This window comes from Nannospalax galili, unplaced genomic scaffold (genome assembly GCF_000622305.1).
Source record: "Nannospalax galili isolate Female #2095 unplaced genomic scaffold, S.galili_v1.0 scaffold512, whole genome shotgun sequence".
Taxonomy (NCBI): domain Eukaryota; kingdom Metazoa; phylum Chordata; class Mammalia; order Rodentia; family Spalacidae; genus Nannospalax; species Nannospalax galili.
The window spans coordinates 960,410-981,719 of record NW_008331992.1 but is presented as its reverse complement, the minus strand read 5'-3'; the positions used below and the strand labels follow the sequence as shown (position 1 = coordinate 981,719).

The window sequence follows — 21,310 nt, the reverse complement described above, 5'->3', positions numbered from 1 at the left end:
AAATGTTTATTGGTATAATTAAAAACATTTTCTTAAGTAATAACAGGAGTTTTTAAAAATGAAAAATATCAGTGGCTACACCTTAGAACAAATATTTGAAAGTAAATGGACAAATTGTTACCACTCCTCATTTATTAAAATCTATTGATGACAAGTGTGGGAATGAGTCCTTCAGAAATTATAAAAAGTATATTCTGTCAAAGTTGAAGAATAATCTGCAGTGGAATAGTACTGAATAAATAGTCAATAAAAATCCACAGTAGTTGAGCTTTCATTTTTTTCTTTTTAAACATTCTTTTTATACACTAAAAAAATTAATGATTTGACTTCATTAATTCCTACATGATATTGAAAATGGCAGTCCCCAGAAGTTCCCCTATCATATCACTGAATACAGCCTCTCTTCTGGAGGATAGATTCTAAAGGAAAACTCTGAAGACTTCAATCTCTACATGTACTGGTTGAGAATAAAGACTACACTTTTCAAGACATCATGGTCATTATATATGTAACCTTCACACAGATATGGTAGTCTGGTGAAAGTATCGATGACAAAACTGGCTTTTCTGAACCCTCTGGCAGTTTGTTCAATGTGTGGAAGTGGAGCAGTGAAGACCACTGACCAGATAACTAACTCCATGGGAAGGCAGGAGTGACAGAAGTTTATTTGAGAGCAAACAGATCACTGGTCTTCCTCTCAGGGAGCAGAGAAACAGCAGCATTTCAGGGGCTGTCAGACATCTTTTATAGACAGTTAAGTTGTTGGGTAACTTTCCATGATGTAGGCTAGGCAATTTAGCTCAGGACTGGTTGGTCTCCCAATAAGCAGAAGGACTTTCCCAGGGCTAAGTGTAAACCCACTATTTTAGAATATTGGAAGCTGCACCACCATTTTAGGAGCCTGACAAGAACCTAACATTCCAGCCTCTTGTTGATGATAAGGGGTAACGGTGGTCTTTCTTTAGCTACTTCCTGCTGGACAGGGATGTCGGCAAAGATGGATGGTCTCAAAAGGCTGGAACATCCGTCTGCAGCACAGGGTTAGGCAGGTAGGTGGTGGTAGGAGACCTGAGGGAATTTGGTTAAGAGCATCTGGTTCACTGACAGGTCATCTCATCAATTCTGTCCTGAATTTTTTAAAAAGGCCTGGAATAATCATTATTATGAGGATGGATATCAGGGAGCCAAGGAGGGGAAGGAGAAGTAAGGCAAGAGTAGTTAGGCACAAATTCTAGGCAGGAAACCAGGAGAAGTCAGAACAGGGTGAATTTTCAAATCAGAGTTTCTTGATGAAGGCGTCCAAAAGCATCCAAAATGCTTTCAAATCAGAGTTTCTTGATGAAGGCATCCAAAAGCTGTGATAGAAACACTGACCCAAGCAACTTATAGAAGGAAGAGTTTATTTGAGCTTACAGTTCCAGGGGAATTACAATCCGTCATGGTGGCATGGTGGCTGGAGGTGGCTGGAGCAGAAGCAGAAGCTAAGCTCTACATCTTCAAGCAGGCACAGGAAGCAAGAGACCAACTGGAGATCTGGCAAGGCTTAAGAACTCTCTAAGCTTGGCCCCAGTGACATGCTTCCTCCAGGATAGCCACACCTTCTAAAACCTCCCAAAACAGTGCCACCATATGGGGACGAAATGTCCAAATACTTGGAGCCTATGGGGGACATTTTCATTCACACCACCACAATTGGATTTCTCCTCATTTTTCTTTTGGCTGTCATGGCTAGACTCAGGATTTGCTTTGCAGGCACTTTGACAGTTGTTGGAATGACTAGAATCACAGTGTGAGTTCTCTCCCAAATGGCCTCTAAACAGGGAAGGAGAAGAACTTTAGCCATTATTTAGTTTTTAGATAATAGTGGGGTTTTGCTTGTTTGTTTGTTTTTCTTTTGACTTCAGGTAGGCAACTGTAGAGTTGATTGGGCCAGGATTTGGAGTCTTATACCTGAGCAGTATTTTCTTATTAAGAACAAAATCATTAGTGAGACATTGTCTAAATAACATCTTATATAAACTTAAACCTAATGAGTGGGAAGTTCAATCCTTTGGGCTCTTAAAAAAATTTTACTCTTTGGCTATCCTTTCCTGTTGGGTGTTTAAGACCACGCAAATAGCCCAATTTATTTTTACTCTTAAGGTCAGTTGAGGATCTTGTCCTCAGAGATCATATGGACTTGGGAGGAGCCCCTGGCTCCTTAGGTCTTTTTTTAACTAGTTCCATCTATTGAGGATAAATCAAAGGTCTTACTCAACCATGCTGGCTTTGCTTAGAAGCATGGAGGAAAGTTTCCTCTGTGTTTAGCCTCCTCTTTGTAGACTGGACACTAATTGAGTCTTTCTAGTGAGGTCTCCATGACCTTCCTGAACAGGACAAGTGACTCATGATAGTTACAGAACATTTCAAGAGATGCCCATATTCCTGGGACTTAGTTGACCTTGGAAGGCAAGGAACGAAAAATTGTCACTTTATGACCCTCTGAAAAGATTAGTATAGGCCTCAAAGTATTGCTATTAAACACCCAAGAACATTAGTTATGTCAATCTGGTACTTTAATTACCATGTGATATATAGATAAAGCTCTGGAAAAAAACAAACATTCTCAGATAAACTTTGACTAGACTATGACCTAAGAAATTTTAAGATTTTGTGTATATTATTTGTGTCTCTTCTTTTATATATTGTAACAGACCTACATAGACCTTCATCACTTGCATAGAATTTCTCATTTTTTTTCTATTCTGGAAATATCCAGCCATCATAATCTTCATACATAAACTCTTCTTTTATTAAAATGTCTCCTTTTAACATCTTTTCACCTTCCCATTTTCTTTTTTAGTACCAGGAGACATAAGAACATTAACAAATGACTTTCCATCTGTTGTAAGAATTTTCTTCCTGGGGACACTAAGCAATGTTTATCCCCTTTCTAAGGTTCTAATGTCAAACCGATGTTTGATTACATCAGCGTTCACCCTGGGGAACCAATGCATTTACTAAGTTCACTTACAGAGATGAGTGAGGAGTTACTGAGGTATATAGAAGACCTGAAAGTATTTGCCCTAGAAAGTCTTTACCCCATATGGATGTTGACTTTTCTATAATGTCATGGATCAAGCCTTCTCTTCCTAGCCGTCCCCAGATTATGTCCTTCCCAAATTCAGGAGACCATTTGTAGTTAGGGTAGAATTACATACAGCTGGCTGGGAAGAATGGCTGGACACTCAGGTGAGGGTCCAATGACCCTGCTTACCCCTCCTTTAATGAAGGAACACAGCTGTCAACAATGCTCATTAGCAAGCAGGCATAGATGAAATCATGAAGGTGGCAGTTATGGCTCAGAAGAATGCTGTGCAGCATCATCTTATTAAAAGAACATGGAATCTAAATTATACACATAATATTATGTACTAAGTTAATGTCACCCATTTACACACTGTACTTTATAAGTTCCCAGGTAAACATGACAGAAAATACAAAACCATAAAGTCTTTTCAACTTCACGTAGGTTAGAGAGTGGTCTACCAAAACCTTGCTTTAGGTTTCGAAGGCGTGTAAATACTAGTAGAGAGAAGCAGCTGGTACATAGCAAAACATTATTAAACCAAAGCTCACAACCTCCAGCATAATCACTTAAGGAAAACTGTGACACAACCTTGCTCAGACCTTCAATAAACTTTCTTAATAACATTTACAAACAAATTTACCATTTGTTGTGAGAATTTACCAAGCAATTAGTATTTTAAAACACACACACACAGAGAGAGAGAGAGAGAGAGAGAGAGAGAGAGAGAGAGATGTACTTAAAATTAATTTATATGTTTGAGTAATAGGAACAGTGTTGTAAATAAGGATTAAAGAGATAACATTTTGACTTGAAAAATATTTTGTGTTAATTTAGCAGTTTTAGTTTGCATGAGACTTTACTTATAAGTCAATATGATACCAAGCAAATTAACTTTAATAAACATAAACTCATTTTGACTATGTATACATGTCTAAAGGCAGGCAGATCTCTGTGAGTTCAAGGCCAGCCTGGTCTACATAGTGAGTTCCAGGATGGCTGGGGCTACAGGGAGACCCTGCTTTGAAAAGGAAAAAAAATTAAAAATAAAATTTAAAAAAATAGATTTTAGTAACTAAGATTCTGTAATTACTCTTTGTTGAGAATATGGTTCATTATTTTTAAACCAAAACACCTTTGAAGCAGACAAACAAAATGGATACCTTAAAACACCTGGAAAGCAGACTAAAACCAAAAATGGTATTTAACAAATGGGATTTTACACAACCGGCTTAGATGCTGTTTTGTATAGACAATTGAAAGTTTGGTGAAACACTTAATAGACCCGGAGACACTGTTTAATAGATTTCAAAATAATTAGGGTACCTGTTTATAAGGCCTTTGAATGTATCACCAAAATATTTATATTTATAAATTTGTACATGTGTATTTTGATTAGGCATGCCAAAAAAATAAAACCAATAATTCTTGTACACAATAAAAGAATGAAAAAGAAAAAAAAACTAAAGTGGCAAAAGTTTAAAAGTTGTCTTGACACAAACAATACATGAAAACAACTATCATAGACACACACACAATCACATGAAATTTAGGTGTACCAAAGACAAGTCAGATAGCTTATATCTCTACCTCTTTAATATGTAAAAAGGTTTAGTGGCCTAAAAGAAAGGGTTAAGTTTACCATGTATGTTTAAGGTAGTATTTCTCTGTGATGGAATCAAAAGATTAGAATTCCTTATCATAAACGAAGTTCTAAGTTTTACAGGTTTTGAAAGAGAAGACTAATATTTAATGTTTCTTACAGAGGGAGATGCCTTTATATATGAAACCTAGCAAAGTTCTAAGTTATTAGCATAACATAAATCAGAGGAGACAGGAAGGACAGTAAAAGAAACATTAATACTTTAGGTTAAGTATCTAAATAATATTGAAAATAATCCCATTTAGAAACTGGTCAAAATAATGTTAAAATGTAAACTTCCATTGTGGAGGTCTGATAGTACCTCCTTACTCTGATATAAAAATGCAATGACCTTGTTACAAGGCAATAGAGACTGTTGGAATCTCTTGCTTTTCTATAATTCAATCAAGCATTAAAGATGAAAACCAAAGCAAAAATTGCAAGAGGATTAGGACATGTGATTGAATGTCTGCAGTCCAGGGAATTCCTAAGAAAGCATGAACCCCTAGAACTCAGTAGTGCTAGTAAGTTCCTGGGTGTCTCCATTTTGAATTGAGCCATGTGGTTGAATTAAGATGGTGGTAAGTTCACAGAGGTCACCACCATTTTGAAAATGTTACTGTCTAAGATGGCAACCAAGCCATGTGACTGTCCCTATATTGATGATGTCATCAGAAGAGCCAAAATGCTCTGACTCCATTTTGGCTAGCTTCTTTAGACAAGCCCAGACAAGCTCAGGCATATTGTACATGTAAATGCCTTATAAGGTATGAACAAAAACTTCTGGCTCTAAAACATTTCAGCCAGCACATTCCAATGCCCTGAAGACAGCCCCTAACAATCAAGACTTTCCCATACACAGGATATGGGGACATCCAATTATATTTAAAAAATGCTTGGTGTGAGCGGGTTTCTGTGGAGTGCCCCAATAAATCCCCTGCCTGCTATTGTTCAGGGCCAGACTCCATCTTTGGCTCATGTAGTCTGTGCCCAGCTAGCTGCCATTTGGTTATTGTCTTTTTTTTTCTTTAAATTCTTGAATAAACTTTTTGTATAATGTTTTTGGGTATCTGTGGGAATTATTCTCGATTCTCGAACCCTAACAATCAACCAAGATGGAGACCAGGTCATATGGCTGTCTCCTTCTTGGTGAGGTCAGTAGCCATGATGGTGACTAGACCACATGGCCAGCTTAGTGAGCTCAGCTCCATGAAATAATAAGCCCATAACCCACTGGGATACAAGCCCTGTGGGAGTCACATGTCTCACAGATTAAATGTGGACAGAAACTCTTTTTTACTTTTAGAAAGCACCCAGTTAAGTCATATTGACATAGCAGGAGAAATTACCCTCAGATATATGCCCCCCAAATAGGACAGCAAAGCAAAGGAATCCATGGTCTCCAACCAAGGGAGGGTGTCCATGTCTTTCACCACCCATTGGAACTGTGAGTTCTAAGCAATGTCCTCCAGATCTCTTCATTTCTAGATACAAGCTGTTGCTGAAACAGAAATTTGTGAAGGCAGCAGAAAAAATGGGGAGCTACATCCAGCACATAAATCATTCAGGTATTGCTCTGAAAGCACATCCATGTCACCCAAGCATGGAGTGTGACTCTCCTTGTTCACTGAAGTTTAAAAAGCTTAGATCTAGTTAGAAAAGCAGCTGCCTCAGGACCACATGGCCTGAGCACTGCTTGATTGGTACCCAACAAGGCCTGAGGTTCAAATTCGAAGCCCCTCTGACCATTCTCCTTTCCCCCCAAAAGCCTGAGAAAAAGTTCAGCAAAGAAAGGGCCTTTAAAACCTTTTTTTTTTCCTTTTGTCCAAGAGCCAAGGAGGTTTGCTGCCTCGAATGCCCTGAGACAAGATAGCAAGATAGATAAAAAAGCCAAATTCAGCACATCTATAACAAATTTCCACATGACCTATAAATAAATAAGTTATTAGAATTTGAGGGTCCTTAGTGGTAGCCAAGATGGTATGAGGATAATGAGTGTCCCGAAGAGGGTTCTCAGTCTCATTTATAAAAGAATTTACCTAAACAGATGCTTTAGGACAAAGTGCTGAGGCAATGCAGCTTTAGAGCTTGCATGGAGGTCAGACAAATGGCAGACTTGCAGCCACATGGCAAGGAGAAGAAAGCTTTAGCGAAAAGTAAAGAAGTAGAACATGATGGGCAGCCTAAAGCACTAATGAAAACACGTTTAGAAAAGGGATAGAAAGAAGGGAAATTACTCGTCTCTGAAAAATTTAGAAAAGCATGCAGGCTTACATAGACCTAAGTGTATGTGGCTGGGTTCAGAAGAAGAACAAGAGTTACCAGAAGGGACAAGGGAAGAGGGATCCAGACCATTTTACCTGTGCAGGGAATCGTAACTAGTTAGAAGGAGGAGGAGAGACAGCCTTGAGTAAAGGATGGAAAAGGAGACCTCAAGTCAGATGGAAAATAATAGTATCAGTCAGGGATCAGAGACCATGCCCAGCAAAGTGAGGGAGAAAACACTGGAAGAGGACAAAGACAGAGAGAAAGATGGAAGACAGAGCCTTCCAAGCCCATGGCAAAGGGAGAAGGAAGGGGTCTCATGGGGCCCAGTGGGGAGCTCCTGGAGCTTCTGAGTCATCTAAGTCATAGAGTTCCTTCCAAATCCAGGACGAGGAAGAAGAGGGTGAGGTCTTCCCAGAGAAGCAGCAGCTGTGAGAGGCATCCCTGTCAGGATTGCTGTTCTGAGTGAGAAAAGGACCCATGTTTCTTGTCAAGGTGTCCCAAAGACAAGCGAGGGGTGCCCCCAGCAGGGCATGGGAAGATGTTTGGCGTACTGGTATGGCTTAAATTGAGTTAAACACCTCAGGAGAGAAGCAAAGACCTCCAGGGAGGAGGGAGAGTGAGAGATTAGATCCGCAGCTCTGCAGGAAAGTACTTACCAGAACTCTATCAGAGGGTGAGCAGGACAGAGGAAAGCAGATGGACTCATAAGGCTGGGAGCTGGCATAATATGCAAGATGGTCCATATCACAGGCAGGAGCGCCTGGTCAGCAGCTTGGTTCAGTAAAAGGAACTGGGTCATAAGTAACCCCATCATTCCTCCCAGGTTTCTGTACCATATGTATGGAAGCAGACGCGGGGAAGACCACTAACTAGACAACTCCATGGGTGTCGGGGGACAGCAGTTTATTTGAGAGTGGACAGACCCCTGGGCTGCCTCTCGGGGAGCAGAGAAACAGCAGCGAGCAAGCAGGGGCAGTCAGACATCTTTTATAGACAGTTGTGTGGTTGGGTAACTTTCCATGATGTAGGCTGGGCAGTTTAGCTCAGGATTGGTTGGTCTCCCAATAAGCAGAGGGACTCTCTCAGGGCTAAGTTCAAACTATTTTAAAATATTGGAAGCTGCAACACCATGTTAGGAGCCTGCCAGGAACCTACAATTCAATTCACTTGCTCCTCCCAGTTCTGTCTCTTGACAACCAAGATTTCTGATGGGCTTCTCTCACTCAGCAACTATATTGTCCACACAGGGGTGATGGGACAGGACCTCAGAGTAAAGGTGAAACCAACTCAAGCGGCTCTACTACCTTTCTGATATCTTTGAACAAAATTGTGACTGATCACAGCAGCCCATCAAACCCAAGATATTGATAACATCGCACTGGGGCCCTGTGTTCTGCCATTCATTTATAGAAAGTGCTTTATATTTCTTCTAAAACTGCCGCATGATTTCAGAAAGCTTGGTGGCATAAATTTCTTCAAAATGGGAACTCATGATTTTTGTGACTTCTCCATCTCCAGCACCTAAATCAAGAAGTCTCTGAATCTTGGGACCAAAGAGATGGCTCAGTGGTTAAGAGCACCGGCTGCTCTTGCAGAGGACCAGGATTCAGTTCCCAGAACCCACATGGCTGCTAACAACTGTCCCTAACTCCAGTTCCAGGGGATCCAACGCCCTCTTTTGGCCTCCACCTGCACTGCACATTCAGGTGCACTTACATAACAAGCAGGCAAAACACTCATACACACAAAATCAAAATAAATAATAAATAATTTTTTAAGAAATCAATGGGTTTTTTAGTCCGATTTAATTTTAAGGTGTCTCTGACATTGATCTAGTGAAATAAAAACATTGAACCTCTCCCTAGCAACCCATTGGTAGCCATTCTATACATAAATACGCTAAAGATAGATACAGAAGAACGATAGGGTTGGATAAATAGCCAAACAGATCTGTGTTTCTTGATGGAGGTAATTCTGAAGAAAGACAGACTGGAGTGATTTCTGTTACACACATACCCATTGCTGAGTCTCCTTCCTCCCTGCCACCTGCTGCCACTGCTGGCCCACTGGGGCCACTCATCATATTCATGTGCAAGTGAAGGTTGAGAAGATCCTGAAGCATCCACATCCTGGGCCAGACACACAGACGCCAGGCCCAGGCACAAGCCATTGCCAGCAGTCTCACTGGTGACCAGGGCAACTCACTCCAATCACCACCAGTACCATGGTGCAGAAGAGAAGCAGCAGACACCCCTGGCCACCCCACTGCCCCCTGAGCTCAAGCCATCACGCCTACTGTGCCCATCTTCCCCATGGCCTTTAATGCTGTTTCTTTTATCTTTATTTTTGAAATCTTGACTGTAATATGTCATAGAGTGGGTCTTTTCTGATTATGTCTATTTGGAGTTCTAAATTAGCCTCTTGTCTTTATTCCTGTAGATTTTGGACATTCTCTGTTATAATTTTAAAGAATAAGTTGTCTATGTCTTGAGACTTTATCTCAGTTTCTTTTTCTACTCCATGGAGTCTCAGGTTTGGTCTCTTGAACGCATCCCAGAGTTCTTCAACTTGGGTTGTTATGTTCGCTCTTTTTTTAATGTCCATCTGAATATAGTAGTGACTTGATTTTGTCCACCCTTGCACTCCATTCCTCTGCTTGGCCTCATCTGTTGACGGCACTTCTCACTGTGCTTTTCATGTGATTGACTGACTCTTTCATTTCCAGAATTTCAGTTCCAATCTTTTTGAGTCTCAGATTCCTTTTTGATTTTTTCCTCTATTCTCTAAAATTTCTCCTCCAAGTTACTATGTCATCCACTTTGGTCACTTTTTTTTAGGTCCTGAGTCGATTTCCTTAACTCATTGGATTGCTTATTTGATTTCTCTGTATGAGCACTGAGCCTTTTCAAAAGTAGGACTCTGAAATCTTTTCTGGCTTCTGTTATCTCTGATTTCCAGAGGGCTGGGCTGTGAGCTTGTGGGGATGTCGTAGTGGGTTGACTTGTCACAGTCTGTTTCCTAGTTGTGCTTTGTGCATCTGTTGGGATCGATGCATCTTCCCGTTGGTTTGGTTTGGTTTCTGTTTTTCCCATTCATCTGCTTGTTTAATTTATGTGGTTCTCCTGGTGAGTTGTCTTTACTTGGACTGGCATGATCCACAGTTATTTGGGGGAAAAGCAACTGCGGATGTGACTCAACAGCAGTTCCAGTGTTGACACAGCAGAATACGGTCGAGTACTTCAGTTAAGTCCAGATAATGCTCAGAGACAGTGGCGCTGCAGTTCTGGTTGAAGAAAATGTAGTTTATAGTTTCCTTTAGAGCTGAGAATGTCAATGTTCAGGTAGTGAAATGAGGAAGAAAGGTGAAAGAGGGAAGAAAGGGGCAAAGTAAGAATGGAAAGGAAAGTGTGAGGCAAAGGTGTAAGAAGTAGTGGAGAAACTACTGTAGGCGTAGAGAAAGGACAGTCAGGAAACACTTTCCTGACAAAAGACACCTTAGGACACAGCAGCCTAAACAATTAAAGTATAAAATTATAAATGAAAAATTTAAAATAATGCCACAGCGGGATGGCTTAGCAGGCAAAGTTGCTTGTTGCCAAACCTGACCAGTTGAGTTCAATTCCAGAATCCACAGGGTGGAGAGAGCCAACTCCCAAATAAACTTTTTAAATCCCTTTTGAAGTACAAATAATGAAAAGCAGCTACTGTGCCCTCAGCCCACATCTCCCCATCACTGGGATGGTCCAGCCCGCCCTCTGCTCCTACTTCTGTACCTCTCTCCACAGGTGGAGGAGGCTGCTGGTCTCAGTAATTCAAACGTTGTCGGTGAGCCTTTCCACGGGAGACGGATTTCCCACTGAAGTCCACTTTCTGTCAGAATTCCTTTGCCTGAGGTCCCCAATTTACAAGTTACACCCTGGTCTCTGGTTTCGGGGATCTTCAAGCACATGACCGTCTGGAACTGAGGCTGGGTGCGGACGTAGAAGGTCGGCCATCTGAGTTTGCCTTTGCTGCCCAGTCAGGATACCGCAGCAGCTTTCACAGCACACCGCCTGTGGTTCCATGTGGTTGGTGCCACAGCTGCAAGGGAGAGGGCTGGGCCCTCTTTGGTGACTGTCTCCAGGTCCCAGCTTCAGGTTCTCATGACACACTTTTCTTGCAGCCACTGCTCTGATCCAGCCTACTCTCTGTGCATGCCTTATCCAACCCCTACATTTCTGGAACCAGAACCTTCTTTAGCTGGCTCCTGCAGTGTGTACACATGACAGTACTTTGCTGGTGGCTGCAGCTGCCCCAAGCTGGTGAACACAGTGTGGTGTGACTAGGCCTTTGCAGCTTGGCTGCTTCTTTACAGAGAAATTCCTACCCTGTAGGAATTACTTCTGCTTACCTAATATTACCATAATGAACCCCAGCTTCTTGAAGTAAGCTTCCTACACACATTTGGGGAGAGATAGGCCCTTGCTGTAATACTTGGTGAATTCCACTGATTTGTCTTCCTCACCCACCTCCGAGTCAGCTTCACAGATGATGGGCCGAATCTTCCTCCTACTCATGAATCATCTAGTACTTTCTGGCATCAGCCTTTGGGTTCCAACCTTTGTGTCAAGCTAGGCTATAAAAATTGTTCTGTAAAAGTATGGTATTCTATACAGCTATCAGACACAATTCTTATATGTTCACATCTCATAAAACTCCTTCTAATTCTCTCAGAAGTGACCTGTGTACTTATTTAAGTTCTGTCTTCTAAAACCTGTGATCCTGAGATGGTACCAAAAAAGTCTAGATTATGGGTTAAGAATTGGGAAGCAAGGAGCTGGGAACCTGGCTCACTGGTACAGCACTTGTGTAGAAGGTGTGAGGCCCCAAGTTCCGTTCCTAGCACTGGGGGCAGGGGGGGATTGAGAAGCAAAAACAATGAAAAAGGTCAGTGGAATTTAAGTCCACTTAAAAAAGACAAGAGAGATGGCTCAGTGGTTAAGAGCACTGACTGCTCTTGCAGAGGACCTGGGTTCGATTCCCAGCACCCACATGATGGCTACGAACCATCCTTAACTCCAGTTCCAGGGGAATCCGACACTCTCTTCTGACCTCTGTGGCATTGCGCCACACGGGTGCACTCACATACATGCAGGCAATACACTCGTACACATAAAATTAAAAAAAAAAAATAATGAAAAAAAAAAAACAAGATGATTCTAAGAACCTGGTGCTATCTGTATGAGATGCTATCTGGATTGCTGGAGGGATGCTAAACGTCCAGCTGCTACAGGAAGTGCTAGATTCTTTTGTTCAGCTCCTGCCAACTAGGCAGTCATTTGTGAAGTGTTTCCTCAGCTGGCTAACAGTTTCACCACCACTGATCCACCCTCAGTTGCCCTTTGCTTACTACAGCTGTGCCTCAGCATTAAAGCCGACTCCTTCCACCACCTTTTCAAATTAATACATTTACAATTAACAGCAGTTCATGAAAATATCTGGCTTTCCAGACAAGCTCATGTGTGAAGGGAAAGGATGGTACTAAGTTTGCTTATGAACTTACATGCAAGACCTTTTATGAGCCTTAACATCTTACAGTGTTTCTAAAATGCTTGAGTAAATTTAGTGCTCTCACTCCATGAAGAAACAGCATGTTGCCCCTGAGGGGTTTGCCATTGCGTTTGATAGTGTGCTCTTTTAGAGCACATACATGTAACCTTATTGAGAGGCATGCAGCATTCCCAATTCCTAGAGGTGTGCTTCAGCACTTGTGAGCTGGCACCTGCGTGAAAAAGGACCTCATCCAAAGGCATCAGCATCCAGTGCCTCAAATGAAGGCTGCCATGTACCTCATCCTCCCACCACCCTCCATAACAGGTATCTCCAAGTCTCAGAGGGGTCAGTCAACTTTGAGAACACCTCTCCTCTTTTCAGTATGCCCAGCCTTCTCCTCACACTGGGGGAGGGGGAGAGTTTCCACACAGTTCTGCTGTGGGTGCAGTTGGGAAGGAGACTGCTAGACTCATGCTACTTTGCTCCCTGGCATTCATCAAACAAGAATCACCAGCGAGTCTGCCTGATCAAAGTCTCACCCCTTCTAGGCACAAAAATGCAACCTCCTTTCTTCTTTCTACCCCTCCCTTTGACTGTTCTGTTCCTGTCCACTCCCCAACATGCTATATACCTCAGCAGATTTCCCAGTGACTCACTTACAGAAGTGGTCCTTCCTTTTTGGTTAAAGTCCACTGGGATAAAGCAGATGCTCAATACACATGTACATGTGCAGACAGAACTCAGGAGTTAGCAGCCTTTTAGTTTTTGTAATGGTTTGCCAAGCCTAACCCCTTCCCTTTTGGTCAGCAAGTTAATGGATAAATCTAACTTTGATAATGAAGAGAGAAATAATGCAACTACTCCAGTTCTTTGAGGGGACCATGAATGTTCATTGTCAGCAGGCAGTGCTGTTGTACAAATGCCAGTTCTGACAGTAAAGGAAGGGTGCCATGACATGTAATTTCCAAAACCTTCAGAGAGGGAAATGAGGGGGCATCACCATATGCATCGCTGACAGTCAGCCTGCGTGCTGACAAGTGAGTGCTTGGAATGCCGAATTCATCACAGGAATATCACGATGCTTCTGTAACTTCTATTAGCCTTTCGTCGTGTCATTTATCCCAACATATGTGACTCTCAGGCCACAGACTAGGATTAGCATTGTGTAGGACTACTGGAAAGTGGATACGAGGTGACAGGTAATAAAGCAGGGTGCAGAGACTTCGAGGTCATCCACTTGATCATCGAGGAAACTGTGCTTAATGCCCATCTGGTTTTTATGAATAGAATGGAAGAAAGTGTTGAAAAATACATGTAATTTGTGCTACGTATTTAACTACATTAGGCATGATGTGTGTGTAACTGCCTTTGCTCTTTGGACATTCAGGTGTACAACTGAGATCCTACTAATTTAGGAAAAGCTCCAGGATATAACGGATCACAAACAAAGTTCAGAATTTTCACAAAGACCTTAGACCCTCACTCTTTTTACTGATAGTATGTCTAAAAACTTCCCGCTAATGGTTTGGTTCTGAACTGACATCCACTTTGTCTCTGTGGAGTTCTGCTCTTTAAATGAAAATCATGTTCTATAGGAATTCCAGTAAGCTTGTCTCTACTCCCACTAATTCATTCATTAAGACACTGAGGTTTTTGCCCCTGGGAAAGCATAATGGGTTTGCTAAGTGCTTATATCAACAGCTGCTGCTTTCATGGCAATGTGACTGTGTGAGGCACACTTTCCTATTCCTGCTGTCCGCCATTGTCACTGTACATGTAGAGGAGGCCTGTAGTGTAGGCCTGGAGGAGTATATTGCTCTAGAAGAGTGAGTTTGGTGAGGAGTGGCCCACATCCTTCATATTGGCTAGAAGACATACTTAATACAATTCAATCAAGGAAAGGTGATTACAGGAATAAAAATAAAACCTTCCACAATTTTCATGGTCCATTGAATGCCCGTGAATATGTAACCAAGGAAAAGACTACTTTACAGGCAAAATAGAGCCTGAAATAGAAACTCTGTCAGTAATCTATAACTGGAGGCCAACACTCTCGTGGAAGGGGGAAAGTAAGCTCTTCAATGACAGGAAAATGATGGCTTCGAGGGATGCTGGATGGCGTTGAGGCCACATGGCATCAGCCTGAAGCCTACACTGGAGAAGATGCACTTGACTGAAGTGTTTCCTTCACATTAGCCAGTAGGCATACTTAGGCAATTCAATCCTAATTTTAAAAAATAACGACGGTCAAAAGCATAGTGTCTCAGAGCTGTGACTCCCATGCTGGATCAGAGTGTTCACTTTTTTCTTACAATAAAGTAGTGCTTAAAGCTAGCATTTAGATTCATTGATTGCTTCTTTAATTTACCTTTCTATATATTTAAATTTTTCTGAACAGGTCAAAGCCACATTAGTTTGGAGACTCTAAGTCAGCTCTAGGGTAGAGTAGCTAAAGAAACAAAAATGCCCTCTACACTCAAAGCATTCCACATTGGGCATTTTCCTTAGACTGCTAGGAGTTTACCCACCTGAAGACCCACCTAAACATTTGCTTTTCACCTCCCAGTCCTTTCCTGAGACTCTCCCAGGTCAAGGGGAACACACCCTTCCATGCTGCGCTTTACTTCTTCCCTCAGTCCGTGTCAATATCCAACTCATACAAGCGATCACTAGCGTTTTCCTTTCCAACATTCAGTCTTCCTTTACCCGTGGATACTGTAGTTTTCCTTTACCCATGGATTTTGCTTTCTATAATTTCAGTTACCCACCAGCCATCAACTATATTCAAAATACTGATGGAAAATTCCAGAAACAATTTCAAAGCTTTAAGTGGTATATCGTTCTGAATAACATGATGGAACTCCATCCACTCCATCCTGCTGTTTCTGGCAAGGATGTCAAGCATCCCTTTGTCCAGGGCATCCACGCCACGTCTGCTATGTGCACTTTAGTCAGTGACCACCTTGGTTATCAGACTGACTGCTGCAGTATTCCAGTGCTCACACTCAAGCAACCTTTATTATGGTCCCAAAGTACAAGAGTGGTGATACCAGCAATTAGATATATCAAAGAGGAGCCAGAGAACAATCATATGCTGAGATTGCTAAAGCCCACAGCAAGAACAAATCTATCCAAGAAAATGTGATGAAAGAAAAAGACTTTTCCTAGTTTTGCTATCATACCTCAATGGCAAAAGTCAGTGCCACAGTGCATAAGTGCTTAACCATTAATATTGAAAAGGGAATAGACTGTGGATTTAAATACAGAAAAATGTAGTGTGTGCAGGGTTCGGTGCTACCAAAGAGTTCAGACATCTGCTGGTGGTCTTTGAATCTATCCCCCTCCCCCAGACAGGCACTCTGCCGGACCACGCAGGCAGCAGTAGCTTCTGTGCAGGTCACACTGGCAAACAGAATACATCAGGCTTGGTGAGCACACAAAACACTGAAATAAAAAGTCAAAGAAAGCGTTGAAAGCGGGGAGGGGGGTTGCAGTATCAGAGAACTACTAGGAAAGACTCACCCCGTAGGGTCTGGGATTGCTCTGGAATTGTGCTGTGTGTGCATAGAAATGAGGGGGTAAAAGTGTGTGCATAGAAACGGGGTCACTAGTTGAAGAGGATGAGGTATCAAGAGGTATCAAGGCTTTTTAATAGCGAGGGAAAATAATAGCATGTGTGTGCACGTGTATGTGCATCTGTATGTGTGTATGTGTGTGCGTATGTGTGGACGTGTGTATCTGTGCATGTGTGTGCCTTATGTGTGTGTGTGTGCATGTGGGGGAATTCAGCTTTTACTAAGACATATTTTATAAATAAAATGTCTCCTCTCTGCTCTTTGGATGTCCATTCACAAAAAATTATTTTTCCTTTCAATTAACATGCTATAATTAGTAATATTGCTGCATCCTGAGCTGCTGATGTTGGACACTGGAAAGACGGCACAGATTCTTTTGATTCCATGACTTAACTCTTTCCCAAAACTAAACTTAGGGTTGTTTTCCTAGTGGTGTTTGATGTGCAGTTTAAAAGACTATAGCTGTATACTATTTTCAAGGGCTTCGCATACTTGTGCTCTTTTGAAGGTGGCTGGACTGGGGCTCTACCTGCTTGCTTTTCCTTGCGGTCACTTTGCCCTTTGTAACTTTGAACTTTGATGATGACAGTGGATGACAGTTACTTCACCACTGTGCTCACGATCACACTTTGTGATCATCTGAAAAACATATTTTATACCTCAAAATAATTTCCAGTCTTCTGGGTCTGGGGATGTAGGCCAGGCAGTACAGTGCTTGCTGAGCATTCATAAGGCCCTGGGTTTGACTCCCAGCACTGTGTAAAAACTGGGTATGGTGGGGCACACCTGTAATTCCACTCAGAAGATAGAGGTGGGAGGATCAGAAGTTCAAGGCACACATAGGGAGTCCAAGGCCAGCCTGGGCTAGAGAATGTGCCTGAAAAAATTATTTTTCCAATCTTCTATTAAGCATGGTCCCTTTTAGTGTCTTCCAAGTATTAATTCATCTCATTAAACTTCTATTTTTCCAAATACTCATATAAACTAAAAATATCAAACTCATGAAAATACACGCAAAGAGTCTTATCAACATTATCATTCATGTGACACTGAAGAATGTCATCTTCTCTGACCTAATTACCTTATCAAAAACCGATTTCATTTGCTCCTTCAATATCGGTTCTTTTACTTCATTGGAGTAAGTAGCATTCGTGGTTCAATTCCTTTTCTCCTATTTTGCTTATTTTATTCAAAATCATTATAAGGTATGGATTTTGTCAGTGTGGTTTGCCTAATAAATATCCTTGGACTTGGGGCTGGAGAGGTGGCTAAGCAGTTAAGAGCAGTGGTCATTCTTACGGGGGACCGAGGTTCGAATCCCATTACCCACATGGCAGCTAACAACCATCCATCACTCCAGTTCCAGGGGATTCAACACCCTCTTCTGACCTCCTCAGGCATTGCATGACACGAATGCACTTACATACATGCAGGCAATACACTCATACACACATAAATAAAAATAGTTTTTAAAATATTTTTTAAAATATCCTTGGACTTAGAGCCCAAAGTCCCTGGTCTTAGAGACGGGCTTTACATACCTCTAGCAATGACTTGGAGAAGAAACAAAAATGAAGGATTGTGACCTAAACCTGAGCTGTAATATTAACACAGGAAGGACCCTGTGGTTACTTTTAAGTAACAGAGGAGCAAATCAACTGGAGTGTCTAATGGGTTATAAGAAACCGAAGATGAAGGGTATTTAGCTTACAGCACAGAACTACCAGAATGGAGAAGATATGAGGGAGAGAGTTGACAGAAGTATCTACAGCTGAGTCCATGCTGGTGCTGCAAGTCAGGCACATGAGAAATAATGGGTGGACGTCACCAAAGAGTAATTTCCAAATCAAAGGAAGGAACTGAATTATCTGAGTGGAGATATTAGCAAGAGGGAACTGGTGCTCCCAGGTGTGAACAGCCACTTGCAGAGGACTTGTCTTATGTCTGCTCCAGCAGGAGACACTTGAAACTGGGTGACCACATAATTTATGTCCTAAACGGGTATATATTTGAGAGTGCAAGGTAGCAGCCATGAACCAGGACCTCTGAGGTAAATTGGTTTACTTGTTACCTTAATTCCTCCTTGCTGCTAACCAGAGGCTTTGTGGATGGACAGGCTGACCCTAGGAGGGCAATGGAAGGGAGCTCATGGGAGTGCAGAGAAATAGAGCAAATCTGTGGCCTTCTCACCCCACCTCTGCACACATTCTGACAGTATAAAAAGACCATGTCAAACGGGAGCTACAAAGATGAGCCCTGATAGGAGCAAAATGTTAAAATCCAGAGGGATCCACCTGGGAAAATTCCAGACAGAGACCTCCCAAAGCCAGAGCCAAGAAACACTCTTCCCAAGCCAAGTTATAGAGACTTCTGTAAGTTCTGTAGAGACTTCTACAGAACACGACATGCAAACATAAGAAAGGACACACCTCTAAGGACCGAAGATTGTGCCGCGACTAGCAGCACCCTGAGAACAATGCAGGGCAGAGACATTGGGGAGCAGTTTTTATAAGTATGGTCGGTGCTTGTCTAGATTTATCCAATACATATTTTTCCATTCTAAATGGCAATTCAGATATGATTAATCTTTACTATTACAACACTATTATAATCTATAATGTATTTGAAATGGTTTTTAGAGCTATTATGGTTATTAAAATATTCTTAAACCAAAATTTATACTTAACTAACTTCGGGGGGGGCGCTATCTGCTGCCTGACCTCTTGCATTTTGCCCCAGTATTGAAAGATCACCTTCCACTCTGCCATACCACCAGTTTGACTCAGACTGACTCTGCCCCCACAGAAATACTAAAAAAAATCCAGATACTTTCAGGCCCCTGCCCTGTGAGTGCTCAGAAAACAGCCTACAGTTCTGAATAGCCCTTGTCAACTAGTTTTAATCCAGAAACACGGCCTAACTCAGGCCAACTTAAGAGACAAATTACTCTCCTACATGAACAAGAGCAAGCTCCAGGTGCTGAGAACCCATCTGAGGATCAGGTAGGAGCTCACCTAAAGGAAAGATCACACAGCAAGGAACAGAAGGCAAAGAAGAGCAGGTCCCAGCCAGAGCTCCACTTCACCAGGGCAGCTTCCCTTGGGTATAATAATAACTTCCTGATTATGTGAGTCAGTTTGAGATGATTATCCTGACTCCAGATGGAAGCATCCTTACGGGTTCATGAAACAGAGGCTGCCAGACTTCTCGATAAGTTGGAATTGCCCGAGGATGTTCAAGGATTGCTGATGCCTGTGTGCTTCCCAGGGATTTTGATTTACTGATCCTAGTGTGTGGTTAGACGAGCCAAGTAATCTCTAAAACTCTTTTCCCTCCTAAGAGTCTTTCCTAACAACCATTGTCCAGGATCACAAAAGCACTCTGAGCCTCCTCAAAGTGACAGATAATACATATTCCTGCTAGGCCTCTTTGTACCCCCACAACGAAGGAGGCACTCTTGTACTATGTGACAACATACAAATTGTTCTTCGCTGATTTGATTGGATTTCTGCTTGATCGTCTTATCTGCAACATATTTTAGAAGATGTCAGCTTAAGCATCATCCATAATTACTGCAGACATGTACGTCTGTAAACCACGAGCTTGGAGTTTCAGGGGCCACAGTGAGTGGGCACTCCTAGTGTGTGGCCAAAGTTCCTTACTTCCTTTCTTATTTGATGGAATGAATAAAAGGAACCAGGCGAAGTGAACTGGGGGCGAAGCCTCTGCTACCCAAAAGCCTCAGGACCCTACTGCAGGATCAACTGAGAAAAATCATATGATGGATCTAAATAGCAAAACCTCTGTTAGAATGACACAAGATAAACCACAAACGTCCTGAAGGAAGAGGTGCTCGGTGAGTGCAAGCTGTTATTGCCAGTGTGACAAACAGCTCACTTGGATGCTGTTTCTCCCACATTCCCTTCTGTCCCTTTCTTCACCCTCCCACCACCATGCATAAAACGCCAGTCTTGCTCTGCAAGGGCAACTCTGAGACACATCCTTGTGCCAACTGACTTTCAACCAGATTGCCACCTTCTGAGCGCTGACATCCAGGCAGGAAGGCTATTGTGGCTTTTTTCTGAGGTTTTTAGAAGCACTTCACTTCCTCATCGGGACTACACCTCTGGGTACCACAAAGCTGTATCATTCCCCGCTTCAGTTATAGTGTCTCTCAAAAGGGGAATCTCTTGGGAGGCTTGAGTGCTAAGTAGGGAGTGATTTTTCAGAGAAACATGTGGGAAGTGGTTTCAATATCTGGCAGTTCCTAAAGGCAAGATGATTTGAAATGTTGGATTTAAAAACACGTATATACTTGATCATCTCATTATACTAGTCTCTATTTCTGAAGCTGTTGTGCTGTTGGAACATTACAGTTGCCCCAAAGTACAAATGTAATAAGTCAAAGGGTTTTAATTTTTTGTTTATTTCATTTATTTATCCACAGATGCCACATATATCATATATATACGTATTCAAGATGAAATCTATCTTTCTCTTACAGGTACCTCCATTAAAATATACCGTTCTGAAACTAAAGATTTATACACTGCCTCAAGAATTGAAACAACTGAAAATGCTGCAAAAATGTACAGAGTGTCAACCATGAGGCGAATACTCAATTTGGAAAAGCTTCGAACCGAAAGGTCATGACTCTTCCCAGCTGTTAACATCTGTCTGCAGGGATCCTTGATACAGATTTTAGCCAGTCTTCAAGCCTATTATAGACTGGGAGGTAAGGACAGCAATGGACCCTGTTTAGCCCTTTGCTTTCTTTACCCTCTCTCTTCCATTCAACCACAGATTGTCTTCAGCCTTGAATGTTCAGGTCTCTCATTCCTCCATGATAGATATAAACATCATCCCACTAGACTGATTTAATGAGACACAAACCTCCAAAACTGTGATTTTTCTAAGCTCTTGTCATTTAAAATAATGTGTTGTACCACGTGTAACCATTAGGGCCCTGGACAAGTCACCAGAAAGCCTATAGGTTTTACCTGTTTTATTTTGGCCAAAGTCCACTCTTGAATTTTAATGTTGTTATTATGAAGTGAAGAGCCCAGGATGATCACAATGTCAGGAAGCTGAGAAAGTTGTCTTATGAATTAGGATTTCATGTTTCAAAAGCAGCATCATAACCCATATCCTTTCTCCTTTCATAATAAATTTATTTGTTGTTGATACAGAAAAACATTTGGAGACCTAGAGGCAGGCTGGAGTACA

The 21,310-nt window shown here is 41.9% G+C and overlaps 1 pseudogene; it reads right to left on the bottom strand.

Moving 5' to 3' along the window:
• Positions 1-448: 448 nt before the first annotated feature.
• Positions 449-9,105, bottom strand: LOC103729099 (annotated as a pseudogene).
• Positions 9,106-21,310: the final 12,205 nt, after the last annotated feature.